This window comes from Kogia breviceps, chromosome 10 (genome assembly GCF_026419965.1).
Source record: "Kogia breviceps isolate mKogBre1 chromosome 10, mKogBre1 haplotype 1, whole genome shotgun sequence".
NCBI classification, from domain to species: domain Eukaryota; kingdom Metazoa; phylum Chordata; class Mammalia; order Artiodactyla; family Physeteridae; genus Kogia; species Kogia breviceps.
The window spans coordinates 29,652,096-29,665,570 of NC_081319.1; the positions used below are offsets into that span (position 1 = coordinate 29,652,096).

Here is a 13,475-nt window from a genome sequence, read left to right on the forward strand (position 1 = left end):
CATTTTGCATCCTTTGTAGCGTGTGCTTTACGCTGATCTTCTGTTTTGATGGTGGAATTTAAAGGGTTTAGTTATTAGTCAGTTTTTCTTTTTTTTTTTTAATTGCCAACTGTAACTTAATAGCTACAGAACTGCTTCTTAACAGGTATCAGCAACAGAAGTACAAATTTCGAACAATGAACCTTTTTTTTTTTTTCATTCTCTCCAATGAAGACTCTGATTTTCTGTTAGAAGATTCAGAAAGCAGTAGAATGGCTTCTGTTGATCGGAATCCACTTTATGGTTTTCAGTGCAGGGTGACTTGTCTCTGATCTGCTGTGGTAGATCAATGCTGTTGATACTGAGAATCTAACTTTGTAAACTAGAACTACTAATTGTAACACCACATGCTTGTTTACATAATATTATATAATTTTCAAAAACTTTTCCTGTCTGTTGTTGTACTTATGATAGCATATGCCAGTATTACCATTCAATTCATGAGAAATGCAGGCTCCCATTGGTTGACTGCCCAGCTAATTTTCATAAGGCCAATAAGGAGGAGAGCTGAATGAAGAACCAAGCCTTCAGCTTCTTGGACATCTTATCTGTAGACATGGCTTCTTTTCTGGGCACTAAAATGAAGTCAATTTATTCAAGTCCAACAATCAGGTGATCTTTCATTTCTGTAAATATTTAGTCTACTTACTCATTAAGTGGAAATTGAACAAGGGCAAACTTGTATCACTTTTCTTTATTTAAACTTTATTTAAAGTTAAATATATACATGTTTCTATGCTTCGGGGAAATTTTTGCTCACTAGGAAGTCGTTGAAAATTCTGGGGACTCGAAAGCCTCTTCACATGTTTGTCATATCCAAAACAAAAGGATACATTTTAAATGATGTATTAATTCCTTAATTGACTATCAAATTCTCATGAAGCAGAAAAGAGTACATAGTCACCCTCTTTTTTTTTTTTTTTTTTTTTGCGGTACGCGGACCTCTCACTGTTGTGGACTCTCCCGTTGTGGCGCACAGGCTCCTCCGGACGCGCAGGCTCAGCGGCCATGGCTCACGGGCCCAGCCGCTCCGCGTCATGTGGGATCTTCCTGGACCGGGGCACGAACCCGCGTCCCCTGCATCGGCAGGCGGACTCTCAACCACTGCGCCACCAGGGAAGCCCCACCCTCTTTTTATATTATCATTTTTATTTTATATTTGAATGTTCAGTTTAATTAGCAGAATATCACAAAAGATAAAAAATAAACACATTGTTCACATGCACTACTTCCATTTTCTATGTATTTTTTAATGATAATTGGCAAAATTTTAGACTTCATAAAATACTTTATCTGCAAAATAATCAATATAGGGCACTTTTACCTTTGGGATGTTACATAACAGTGTCTTAAATATTTTTTCCTTCTCTAATTTGAGATATAATTGACTTATCACACTGTCTACGTTTAAGGTGTACAGCATGATTTGAACTACGTATATCATGAAGTACCACAGTAACTTTAGTGAACATTCATCATCTCATATAGATACAAAATAAAAGAAAAAGAAAAAAACCGTTTTTTCCTTGTGATAAGAACTCTTAGGATTTCCTCTCTTAACAACTTTTGTATATAACATACAACAGTGTTAATTATATTTATCATGTTATACATTACATCTGTAGTCCTTATTTATCTTATAACTGGAAGTTTGTACCTTTTGACCACCTTCCTGCAATTCCTCCTTCCCCCAGCTCTTCACCTCTGGTAACGTCAATCTGATCTCTTTTCCTATGAGTTTGTTTGTTTTTTGAAGTATAGTTGACCTACAACACTATGTTAGTTCCTGCTACGCAACATAGTGACTTGGCATTTCTATGCATTACAAAATGATCACTGTGATAAGTCTAGTTACCATCTCTCACCATACAAAGATGTTACACTATAATTGACTGTATTTCCCAGGCTGTACATTTCATTCCTGTGACTCATTTATGTTGTGAGTGGAATTTTGTACATCTTAGCTTCCCTCACCTATTTCACTCATTCCCCAGCCTCCCTCCCCTTTGGTAATCCCCCTCTTTTTAGATCTTCCCATTTCAAAACATAAATACATGTAAGAGGAAAATGAAGGTCAAAAGTTCTGGAAATATAGGCTTTTTAAAAATGTCTCTCGAATTAAGTTTGACGTTTTGCTCACAAATAATCATGCCTGGAAGGGCTGTAGAGTAAGAATAGACGTGTGTTAAGTATGTACATACTTAGAAAAGTGCCAGGGATGTTCCTAAATGTTTTCTTCAATTACCTGTGGAACTCCTTGGACCATGTTTTAGTAAATGGTTTTAATTTTCTTTGAGGGGTTATCATAATTGAAAAGGTCACAGGAATCAGCTTCATTGCTAATGCATTTGTACTTGCCAAGGCTCAGTCATGGGGAATCTCTCTGGTTTTCACATTCAGTACTTTTCTTTTTGCTTTGTTGTTTGATAAGGGAGAAGAAAGTGTTGGCATGAAGGGGAAGTGAATTTGGTACCAACTCTTTTGTTGTTGTCGTTCCTGCAGCTCTGATCTTTGCCTTTCTTAAGCCTTGTCATCTGTCAGGCAAAGTAAGAGTACTACGACATTGAGGGTTTTAAAAATGAATCTATCATTTCATACTTTCAGAAAACACACTCAAGTAATCTTTAAAGTACCGTTCTGTGTAGGTGATAGCTTCAAGGTTCCAGCATAACATATACATAGTGAAATATTTTAACCTTTCATTTCATGTTTCTCAACATTTTACAAAGCGTTTTTCTGTTCATTTTAGTTGGTGCTAAAAAACATGACTTCGAAAATTTTCTTAATAGAACTAGTTGAGTGATGTGAAAATTATTTTGTTTCCTCAGTACAAATTTTTATTTCTAATATTAGGGCAAATGTCTTAAATTAACAGTATAACTGTGGGTTCTTTTCTATTACTCGCCAAGATTTTAAATATTTAATATTATTAGGTATTGCCAAGATGTAAAGGACAATATCCATTCTCATATAGTTTATCTTAGTCATCATGGGCTTTATTCTGTGCCATTTCATGTCTTAGATATTAGTTCTGGGGGAAAATCTGAGGAACTCATTAAAAAAAGGGCAGGTGTCCAATAAATTTATATTTTTGCTCCTGTATAAATATTTGTATTCTCTTAGCATCTATTCTTCTAAGTGTGTTTCCGAAGCCCAGTATTTTTTAAAATAATAGTGGATACTGGTATGTAAGAGCAGGATCTTAGGCATCAGGGAATAATAAAAACCTGGAAAAGTTTGAACTAAGTAGCACTCTCGTGCAATTTCCAAATTCTGGGGCTATTTAGCAGTTCCTGGTGTAGAGCTTGGGAACCTTGGGAAGGCAGCCTCACTCTGGTCATCTATAAAATAGAAATTAAAATTTCTATTTTATTGGATGTTAAGAGGGTGAAACGAGATAGTTTATAGGAAGACACTTATTCCAGTATCTCCCTCCTGATGTTTAAACATGAAGTGATATTGAATCCATGTTTATGTTACTGGGATGTGAGCTAAGAGTTGAGTAGGAGCCCTTTTGTATGTTTCAGTTGAACCTGTGTGCCAGTCACAGTGACCTACGATGAATACGAACATAGGTGATTCCACACTGGGTTAGGTCATGTAGAACATAGTTGGTGTCATCAGATTGAACAACAACAACAACAACAACAAAACCCTGTTGATATTCAATATATTTGTAAGGATGAGCAGAAACAGTCTTGTACTCTGGTAAGCTTGTTTTATGCATACTGTTTAACTCATTAATTCCTGGCACCTTTATATACAGAGACATGTGCAGGGATTTTTAAGAGTAAAAAAACTGATATTTTGATCAACCTGGGAATAATTAAATAAACTAGATATACCCAAAGTATGGAATGCTGGTAGGTAAAAAGTACGAGGTATGTTTCTGACATGGGAATGTCTTTGAAACATATTGTTAATTAAACCACAGAAGTTTGCAAAACCTTTGCAAAACCTCTTGATCCAACATATGTACAATACTCTCACCCAAACAACACAAAAGATGTCTGTGTATGCGTATAGCTAAATGCATGGAGAAAGGTCTGAAATTGACAATAAAGGTTGCCTCTGTGGAGGGACGTAGATAAGGTAGGAGCCGTAAGGGAGAGTTTTCAAATTTTTCTATATTGTTTAAATTTTTTTTACAATGAGGGTATTTTCATGTATTACTTGTATATATAACTGAGGGAAAAAAGTAAGTAAAGCACTCAATCATTTTGTAAAATTGGTAGCATCTAATTGATGGATACATGAGCATCTCCATTTACAAAAAAGGACAACTAGTGATTAAAAAATACATAAGAACCACTCCTTAAGGAAGCAATAAATTACTTACAGCAATAATTACACAATAACAAATTATACAACAGTAAATTACTCAGTTGTAAAGCCATTGTGCCTGGGCCCTTCACCAACCTTTAGAGATCATGAAATGAACTTCAATATTTAACAATGTTTAAGATTGAAGAGGTAAGCAGATGGTAACCTCTACTGGGCGTGAAGTGTAAGTGTAGTGGTGGGCATTGGATTCAAACAAGGAGTTTAAAGCGATACTGGCTTGCTTAATTTGTTCACTCTTCTGTTCATTCTTTTACTCTTTCATTCATTGTTTCCTGAGAAGCCTCTTTGTATCAGGCCCCAAACAAGCTGCTAGAGACACAGACCCAAGTAAGAAACCATCGTTGTCCCCGTGGGCCTCATCCAGTGACAAACATTTAGAAAGTGAATTATAATTTCTTGGAAAAATACCAGTCATTAAAGCATGGAGTCAGTAAGATCAAAGCATATGGAAGTGTGGCATTGACCTGAAAATGAGACAGGAAGGCTTTCTGAATGAAGTAGCCTCCACCTTGGGTTTTAAAATAAGCAAGAAGTACTGTAGCAGACAACAAGCCTGTGTGTGTGGGGAGAGCTGTGTCCAGTAGAGAGCGTGTTTGGGGAATTGCATGCAGACTGGGATTGCTGGAGACAAAATGCAAGACAAAATGTCCTCTCGGTTTTCCAGCAGAAGGAATTCCAGTCTAACACTACTCTATGAGCTCTGAAGCAAACAAGAGCTAGTGATAGATAGATTTTTTTTTTTTTTTTTAATAAAGCACTGGGAGGATTGCTGTATTGAGTTTTGCTTTTTGCTTCTACTTATTGTACCTTCCTTCTGGAACCAACCTCTTTAAGGAACATAGTATACTCTCTGTAGTCCAAGTAAGGGTGACAACTTCCTGTCGTGATGTTTTCCAGGCTTCCCTTTATAATAGTGTCTTCAGGCTGGGCTACCATTGCCATCTAAATTTCTTCACTGTAGACTGCCAAGGGTGCTGCTTTCTATGTGAGCTTAAGTACCAGTCTTTATACAATGTTCTCTTCTGGAGTTTCTCAGATGTTTGGGAAGGATATACATTAACAAACTCCTTAACAGAGAACTGTCTTGCCAGTTATTTAAAGATCTGAGTATCTGATGTTTTAATTGCTTTGAAAGAGAGGAAGGTGGAGAATGGCCTTTGAAGGTTACTGAATGATTAGGATCTAGACTGGTCTGCTTTTAAGGAAATGGGTGGATTTGAGAAGCTATGTCTTCCTTTTGTTACTGTTCCTGCCTCATTTGGATTTACCAGTTAGAAAACCAAATTGCTTTAAATATAGTGTCCATGGGTTTGTATGTGTTTTAAAATCTGTCTTCCATTCCCTCGGTCTACCATCTCAGAAATCACATGTTATTTACACTTCTCCTGGTGCTCTTGGGTCCCTCAAAGCCCCAGAATAAATTTATACTTGGGAAGGTAGGTATATTAAAATTTAAAATATACTTTATTATATCTATGATAACTGGGTACAGTTATCCTCAAATGATGCTGAGCCATCGTTATTAAAGCAAGATTTCAAAGAGGGTTTAAAACCTACCAGTGTCCTATAACTAATACATTTGTGTTTCTCCAACAATACATAAAGAAGCAAGCAAGGAAGGTGACACCTGCACAATGGCCAGGGAGTGTAAGCTTAGCTTGGATCTTTGAGATTAAGAAGAGCTATCTCTTCTTCACAGCCTTACAGGTCAATGGGAAAAATCTTAAAAATCAATTCTTTCAGCAGCCAGGAACATCTGAAAGGAAATAAATATTATGCTGACATGGTTTAAAACCAGCTAAGAATCTTAGAAATGAATTTTAAAGTGTGAAGTCTGGCAACAATACATTTAGCAAAATCTTTTGCTGGAAATGTAGCAATCACAAGCTGTCATTTCTTTCTATATTATCCAGTAATCATCTTATCAGATATGGGGTATCAAAATAATACTATATGCATATGGATATCTTATACGTAATTCAAAGGAAACTTGAAAGTATTAATTATTCATTATATTAATATGTGTAAGCATTTACTTACTCATTATGTTGATCTGTTTAATTCAAAGGAATTCCGTAGGTATTAAGTATCCATTAAAACAATACGTAAACACATGTAAGGATAGTTTAACTTTCTAAGACATTAGTTATTCTTTTTGATGTTCATGCGAAATGTATGCAGTCTTCATGGTCAGGTCTAATAGAGGCTTCATTGACTGGGTCTTCATTGGACTCCTACTTTTCTGGTAGGCACTATTGTAGGCCCAGGGAACATGAAAGTGAACCAGACAGACAAGGTTCCAATTTTGTCTGAGCACATAGTCTAGTGGTAGAGGAGACACTGATGACAAATGGCTTATTTAAAAATGAGTTATTCAAGAAAAAAGATGATTTCCAAAAAATGATAAGGATTATGAAGAAAATAAAGCAAAAGAATGAAAGAACATAAGAGGCTGAGTAGGGAAAGGGCAGTGGAATGGGTGGGTAGGAGGAGGGCAAGGAGGCAGGATGGCTTTAGATAGCATAGTCAGAGAAGGCTCTCCAGAGAGTGATGCTACCTGAAGGAGCCACCCATGAGAACATCTGGGGAGGAGCTCTCCAGACTGATGGAAGAGCATACCTCAAGGCCCCGAAGTGTCCAAACATTTGGCATGATTAAGGCACAGGGATAACCCTTGTAGCTCTTGGGTAGTTAATAGGCAGAGCTGGGTACTGGAGGAGATCTGAGAGTGGTGAGCAGGAATCAGATCATAGAGGGCCTTTTGGACCAAGGCAAGTTCTTGGAATTTTATTCTAAGTGCATTCAGGAGCCAATGGAGATCTTAAAACGTTTTATCACAAAAATTTCAAACATACACGAAAAATGGAGAAATATAAAGACTCCCCATGTACCCATTATCCAGTTTCAGTAATTAGCAACTCATGGCCAATTTTGTTTTATCTGTGCTCTCTCCCCAACGCCATCACATAATTTGAAGTTAGAGGCCTGTCATTTTCTTTGTGAATATTTCACTCTCTCTAAAGCATAGAAACTCTTTTTCAAAACATAGCCACAGTACCATTATCACACCTATAACTTTTCAGTAATTCTTTAGTATCATCAAATATCTAGTCTCAGTTGGGATTTTTAGCAGGGGAGTGTTATTACCTAATTTACAATTAAAAAAAAAAAAAACAGAGTTCCTACCCTGTAGGAACTGTATATATCAGAGCTTAGTGGAAGCTGGGAGATCACCTAGGGACTCTTTGTCTGGGTTTGGCATCAGTGTGGCCCAAACAAGAGTGTGATGATGGAGATAGAGAGAACTGACCAGTTTTGGAGGCAGAACCCACTTGTTGATCTTTACTATAATTTTGGCTTAAGACATCGAGTGACTGGGGGAGAATAACAATCGAGATGGAGAAGACTTGAGGAGAACAGCTGTGGAAGGGGAAATTAAGAATTTCATTTTGGCCTTAATTTCACCTCTGAAAATGGAGAACAATTTTTATATCAGCCTTAAAAAGAAAAAGGGAAGATAAATGGTATTATGCATCCACATTTATAGGTACTTACCTTTAATCCTGCTCTAGGATATATGTTAAGGGGAATGTGATAACGGAAGAAATAGTTTCTGTTCTTAAAAAACGTATGGGTTTACTTGAAATCTATTCAGGTCCACTCAAGGAAAGCCTTTCACTGAGATTGCTTTGAAAGACAATTAGAAGTCTGAGACATGTGGCTGTCCAGTAACACTGCCTTCCACCAGCCTTCCACAAATACAGTGACGTTACTTTCTGAACCTGAAATCGAGACCAAGGATCTGAAAATTGAGAGTATACTTAGGGACATTATGCAAGAATATAGGACATCAGAGCTGGCTTGGGGAAAAAACTAGAAACCTTAATAACTACAATCTCCGCCATTTTTACCATTAGTTTCCACTCAAAAATTCTCTGCAGACACTGGCCTCTGAATTGGTTTACCATCTGTTATTAACATGTATAAATTAATGTATGATCATTGCTCATTGTTACCTGTTCCAGAAAAAAATGTATCCCCTCCTCCTCTTTTTCCTTCCCCTTTCTCTTTGACGCCTCACCTTGCTTTTGAGACCTTCTTTTTAACGAATATCAGGCCCACCCAGGATTATCTCCCTAGTTTAAATTTGAATGATTAGAAATTTGAATTACATCTGAAAAATCTCTTCACAGTAGCACCTAGATTAGTGTTTAATTGAATAAGTGGGGGTCATTGCCTAGCCATAGTGTACTCATCTATTTAAAAGAGATAATACTTCTTGTTTGGGGAGTTAAATGAGTTGTAGCTTAGCATAGTACTTGATACATGGTACCTCCTCATTAAGGATTAACTCTTCTGTATGGTGGGGTGGGAAAGCCAAATGGTCATCACCTTATGGTGACAAAGAGGATCTGCCAAAACTAGATAGCATGTTGTTGACTGACAGAAGCTAGACACAAGAGAGTCCCGTGCATATAAGACATGAAAATGGTCAGAATTCACCAGTGGTGTTGGAAGTCCAGTTGTTGGTTACCCTTGAGGAGATGGTCTCTGGAAGGCTCCATGAGGTCTGGGGTGCTGATAACATCCCATTTCTTTTTCTGAGTGTTGGTTATATGGAAGTGTTCAGACTGTAAAAATTCATTGAACTTGTATATGTATACTGATTTTACTTAAAAAAAATGTGAATACAATTAGATGATAAATACCAATATTATGGATAGATAACCTTGTTGTATGTGTCATGTAGGGTGTGGATGTGTGTGTGTTTTATCATTGCACAGTAGGATAGTAAGTAGAAAAATCCTTCCAAATTACAAATATGGCAGTAGCTCAGAGGAAAGATGGGAGAGGGCCTTCATTAGCATATTTGACCCTATCTCATAAAATTATTTCTGGGGAGTTTCTGTGGCTGTATCTAATGAAATTAGAATGGTTATCAAAACGTTGTGATAATCCTTTTGGACAAAAAGGCATTCTTCTCACAATTAACTCAGGGACCAGAGCAACTGAGTTTCCTTTTATGAACTGAACTTTTCTTTGCAAGACCAGTAAGTTGTCTCTTTCAAAACACAAATGCAGGGCTTCCCTGGTGGCGCAGTGGTTGAGAATCCGCCTGCCGATGCAGGAGACACGGGTTCGTGCCCTGGTCCGGGAAGATCTCACATGCCGCGGAGCGGCTGGGCCCGTGAGCCATGGCCGCTGAGCCTGTGCGTCCGCAGCCTGTGCTCCGCAACGGGAGAGGCCACAACGGTGAGAGGCCCGCATACCGCCAAAAAAAAAAAAAAAAAAAAAAAACACCCCACAAATGCAATGAGCTTGCATGTTCATTATCTGTTTGTCTTACGCTACCTGTGTTTTCTTTTTTTATGATCAGACGGAGTCTAGGGAAGCAATTAAAAAAAAAAATCCTTTGTCTGCACCAGAGTAATATGATCTGACACTATTGCTTAAGAAGTATAAATGAGGAATTATAATATCATTTTACAATGATAAAGGTGAACATTTGAATTTCTGGATATTGGCTTGGATACCAATACATATTTTTAGTATATTAAATAAAATGTTATATTTCCCCTTAATATTTGACTGTTGATGATGTCGTTTTATACTTTAAGTCAGCAGTGTCCAATAAGGCTTTCTGCAATGATGGACCTGTTCTATTATCTGTGCTGTCCAGTATGGCAGCCACTAGTCAACATGTGGCTATACACACTGGAAATGTGCCTCGTGAACTAAGGAAGCACAGTATTAATATTATTTTATCTTAATTAATTTAAATTTGAATAGCCACATCTGGCTAGTGGCTAAAGTGTTGGACAATGAGGTTTGAAATCTAAGTAAAATATGGTGTGTGGACCCAGGTTAGTGGCTTAAGTTAGTTATGCTTAAGTTAACTTAAGCATAGAGACCAGAACTAGTTGCTATGTAATACTTGTTCAAGGGTCTTGTACGAATATTTTTGAACAGTGATCCATAGTTAACCTAATTGGGGATAAATGCTGTATATATTAAAGCAAGACCCCAAGAGTTGTTTAGTTAACCATTTTCTTCCTTCTTCCAGGAAATCACTGAACGGAGGCAGGTAAAAAACATATGCCACAAGACTTGCAGACAGCCCTCACATTTCAAGAGAAAATACAAATAATGAAAACATAACACACTTGAATTAAGCTGTCTCCCTGGCGAGAGTCAGGAAACGTTCATTCCCTTACTTACCCCGAGTTGTGAAGGAGAGTGGGCCTCTGGGGAACCCTGTCTCACTCACGAGCAGAGTTAAGGTATTTGAGTTCCGAAACATATGCCAAAAAATACAATAACGTATGAAACAGCCAAATATGTTCATTTTTATTAAGAATCTCAGTAAATGTCATTTTCTGGTGCCGTTGAAGTTCTGTGAAACTGGTGGGGAGTGTTTGGGTATTCCACCGAATCACGGATGGTTGCAGTTCTTTGCTCCAACCCATCGTTTTAATATGTGTCGTGTTATATGGTTTAGTCCGAGAAGAGAGCTTATTTTGGCTTACTTCCTTCACACGAGTGGGAAGAATTTTGATTTGCTACGTACCTCTGAGCTCTTGTACCTTTTCTCATCCTCCTAACTGCTAGTTTATTTATTTATCCTTAATATTTATTTATTTATTTATTTATTTATTTATTTATTTATTTGGCTGTGCTGGGTCTTAGTCACCACACGCAGGATCTTTAGTTGCGGCATGCGGGATCTTTTATTGATAGTTGCAGCATGCATGCAGGATCTAGTTCCCCGACCAGAGATGGAACCCGGGCCCCCTGCATTGGGAGGTTGAGGTCTTAACCACTAGACCATTAGGTGAGTCCCTAACTGTTAGTTTATTGAGGTTAAGTGCTTTGTTTTGTGGATGTGTGGAAAAGACTTTTGATTTTTCTTTAAATGAAATCTGATTCAGTTACCACATTAGATAGGTAGATGTTTTTGCCAGAGAAGAGAGAGACTCGCTTTCACATGGAGGGCCAGAGCAGTTTTAGACAGGAGGTGAGACGTGAGTGTCCACAGAGGGAAGCTTGCTCGGAAACCAGCACGTGTCAAGAAAAAAGGACTGCAGCGTGATTATTACTTCTCATTCTAGAGACACTCACATACTCCTCGGAATCCCCTTCCCGACTGTTCCTCCCTCCTCTGTATCTAGACTCTGGTGACAACTAACTGTTGCTTTCCCTACTTGCTTCCTTCCAGCCTGGACACTGTCCGTTTCTCATTTTCTCAAAGTACTAATTACCTGCAGCCCCGGAGCACAGCAGACACACTAAAGCTTCAGGCTAAAGGAGGGGGCTCACAGAACATAGCAGTATAATACAGGCAATAATTTTTAATTGAACAGAGGACAGCTCTCTTGTAAAAATCCACTGGTCATTCTCCGACACAAGGCATCTCTCCCAGATGGTGTGCCAGGTCGAATTGCCCTGAGGCCAGTTGTTAACATCTGTTCCAACCTGTGTCTTCCTACAGTCATCACATCAACTCTCTGTTGGCGGGCCTCATCCCATGATCCAATATTATGTTTTTTTCTTTTTTACAAATTTATTCATTCATTCATTCATTCATTTATTTATTTATTTATGGCTGCACTGGGTCTTTGCTGCCGTGCACGGGCTTTCCCTAGTTGCGGTGAGCCGGGGCTATTCTTCGTTGGCAGTGCGCGGGCTTCTTATTGCAGTGGCTTCTCTTGTTGTGGAGCATGGGCTCTGGGTGTGTGGGCTTCAGTAGTTGTGGCTTGCGGACTCTAGAGCGCAGACTCAGTAGTTGTGGCACACGGGCTTAGTTGCTCTGAGGCATGTGGAATCTTCCCAGACCAGGGCTCGAACCTGTGTCCCCTGCACTTGCAGGCGGATTGTTAACCACCGCGCCACCAGGGAAGCCCAGTATTATGTTTTACAAACAGAGGATCCAGCCACTCTGGGTCCCTTCAGCAAGGTAGACTCACAGGAGTGTTGAAATGACCATTTTTTCCTTTAACATGACTGAATTCCTAAGCAGGGCTTTGTCCTCTACCAGTCCTGTTAACGGAAATACAAAGAAGAAGAAGGTTTTAGTTCGTCTTAGCCCAGAATATGCTGTTTATAGGTCATCTGTCCCCTCCCCCATCCTACCATTGTTTCAAGTTACAGCTCAGTTCTGTCGATCCCCACATCACTGTCTTAAAAGAGGGCAAATGTTGTGCTCACTTCAGCAGCACATATACTAAAATTGAAATGATACAAGGAAGATTCACATGGCCCCTGCACAAGGATGACAAATTCGTGAGTCATTCCATATTTTTTGAATTGGGAGGTTGGGATTGACATATATATATAGTACTATGTATAAAACAGATAACTAATGAGAAGCTACCGTATAGCACAGGGAACTCTACTCGGTGCTCTCTGATGACCGAATTGGGAAGGAAATCCAAAAAAGGGGGGATATATTTATACATATGGCTGATTCACTCTGCTATGCAGTGGAAACTGACACAGCAGTGTAAAGCAACTCTACTCCAATAAAAAAAATTAAATTAAAAGCTACTACTGAATTCTGATGTTCAAAAAAAAAAAAAGGACACATTTTGCATTAAATGCTTATTAATTATTTCTGTAGTATTTAACAGAAAAGCCTTTTGGGAGGTAAGCCTTTCTACTACTTCTCCTTATCTCCCTTGGGATATTAAACTCCAACCTTCGAGTGCCATGTGACATAACGAGCACCAGGCTGCATGCTTTCTTGTGTCTGCCCTTTCTTTCCTCCCTGCCTGGGAGGGCCTCTCCAACTCCCTCCCCGCACCCCCAGTCCTCAGGATATTTCTATCTGGACCATACCTCCTGGTGTTTTAGCCTTCTTTTTGAACTTTCTCCCACTCCTTAGGCAAAGACAGACATTCTGTCTGATTTCCACCAACATTCTTTGCATTTGTCATCAGCTCTCTCATTTTCCGTTCCATTGGCAGTTGCTCCTTTAGACTGTAGATCACTTCAGAGGAGGCACGTACCTGTCTCTCTTGTTTTCCTAGGATCTGGTGTAAGTCCTCAGTAAGTGTTTGCGTGAAACAGTGAACTAAGGTGGGACATTGTAAGAA

The 13,475-nt window shown here is 38.6% G+C and overlaps 1 protein-coding gene and 1 non-coding gene across 18 annotated transcripts in view; both read left to right on the forward strand.

Moving 5' to 3' along the window:
- Positions 1–13,475, forward strand: part of FHIT (fragile histidine triad diadenosine triphosphatase) — a 1,470,752-nt gene that overhangs the window by 977,482 nt on the left and 479,795 nt on the right. The window lies entirely within an intron of this gene.
- Positions 12,581–12,683, forward strand: LOC131764752 (U6 spliceosomal RNA). The gene has a single exon (XR_009337950.1). It is a non-coding gene; the product is annotated as a U6 spliceosomal RNA (small nuclear RNA).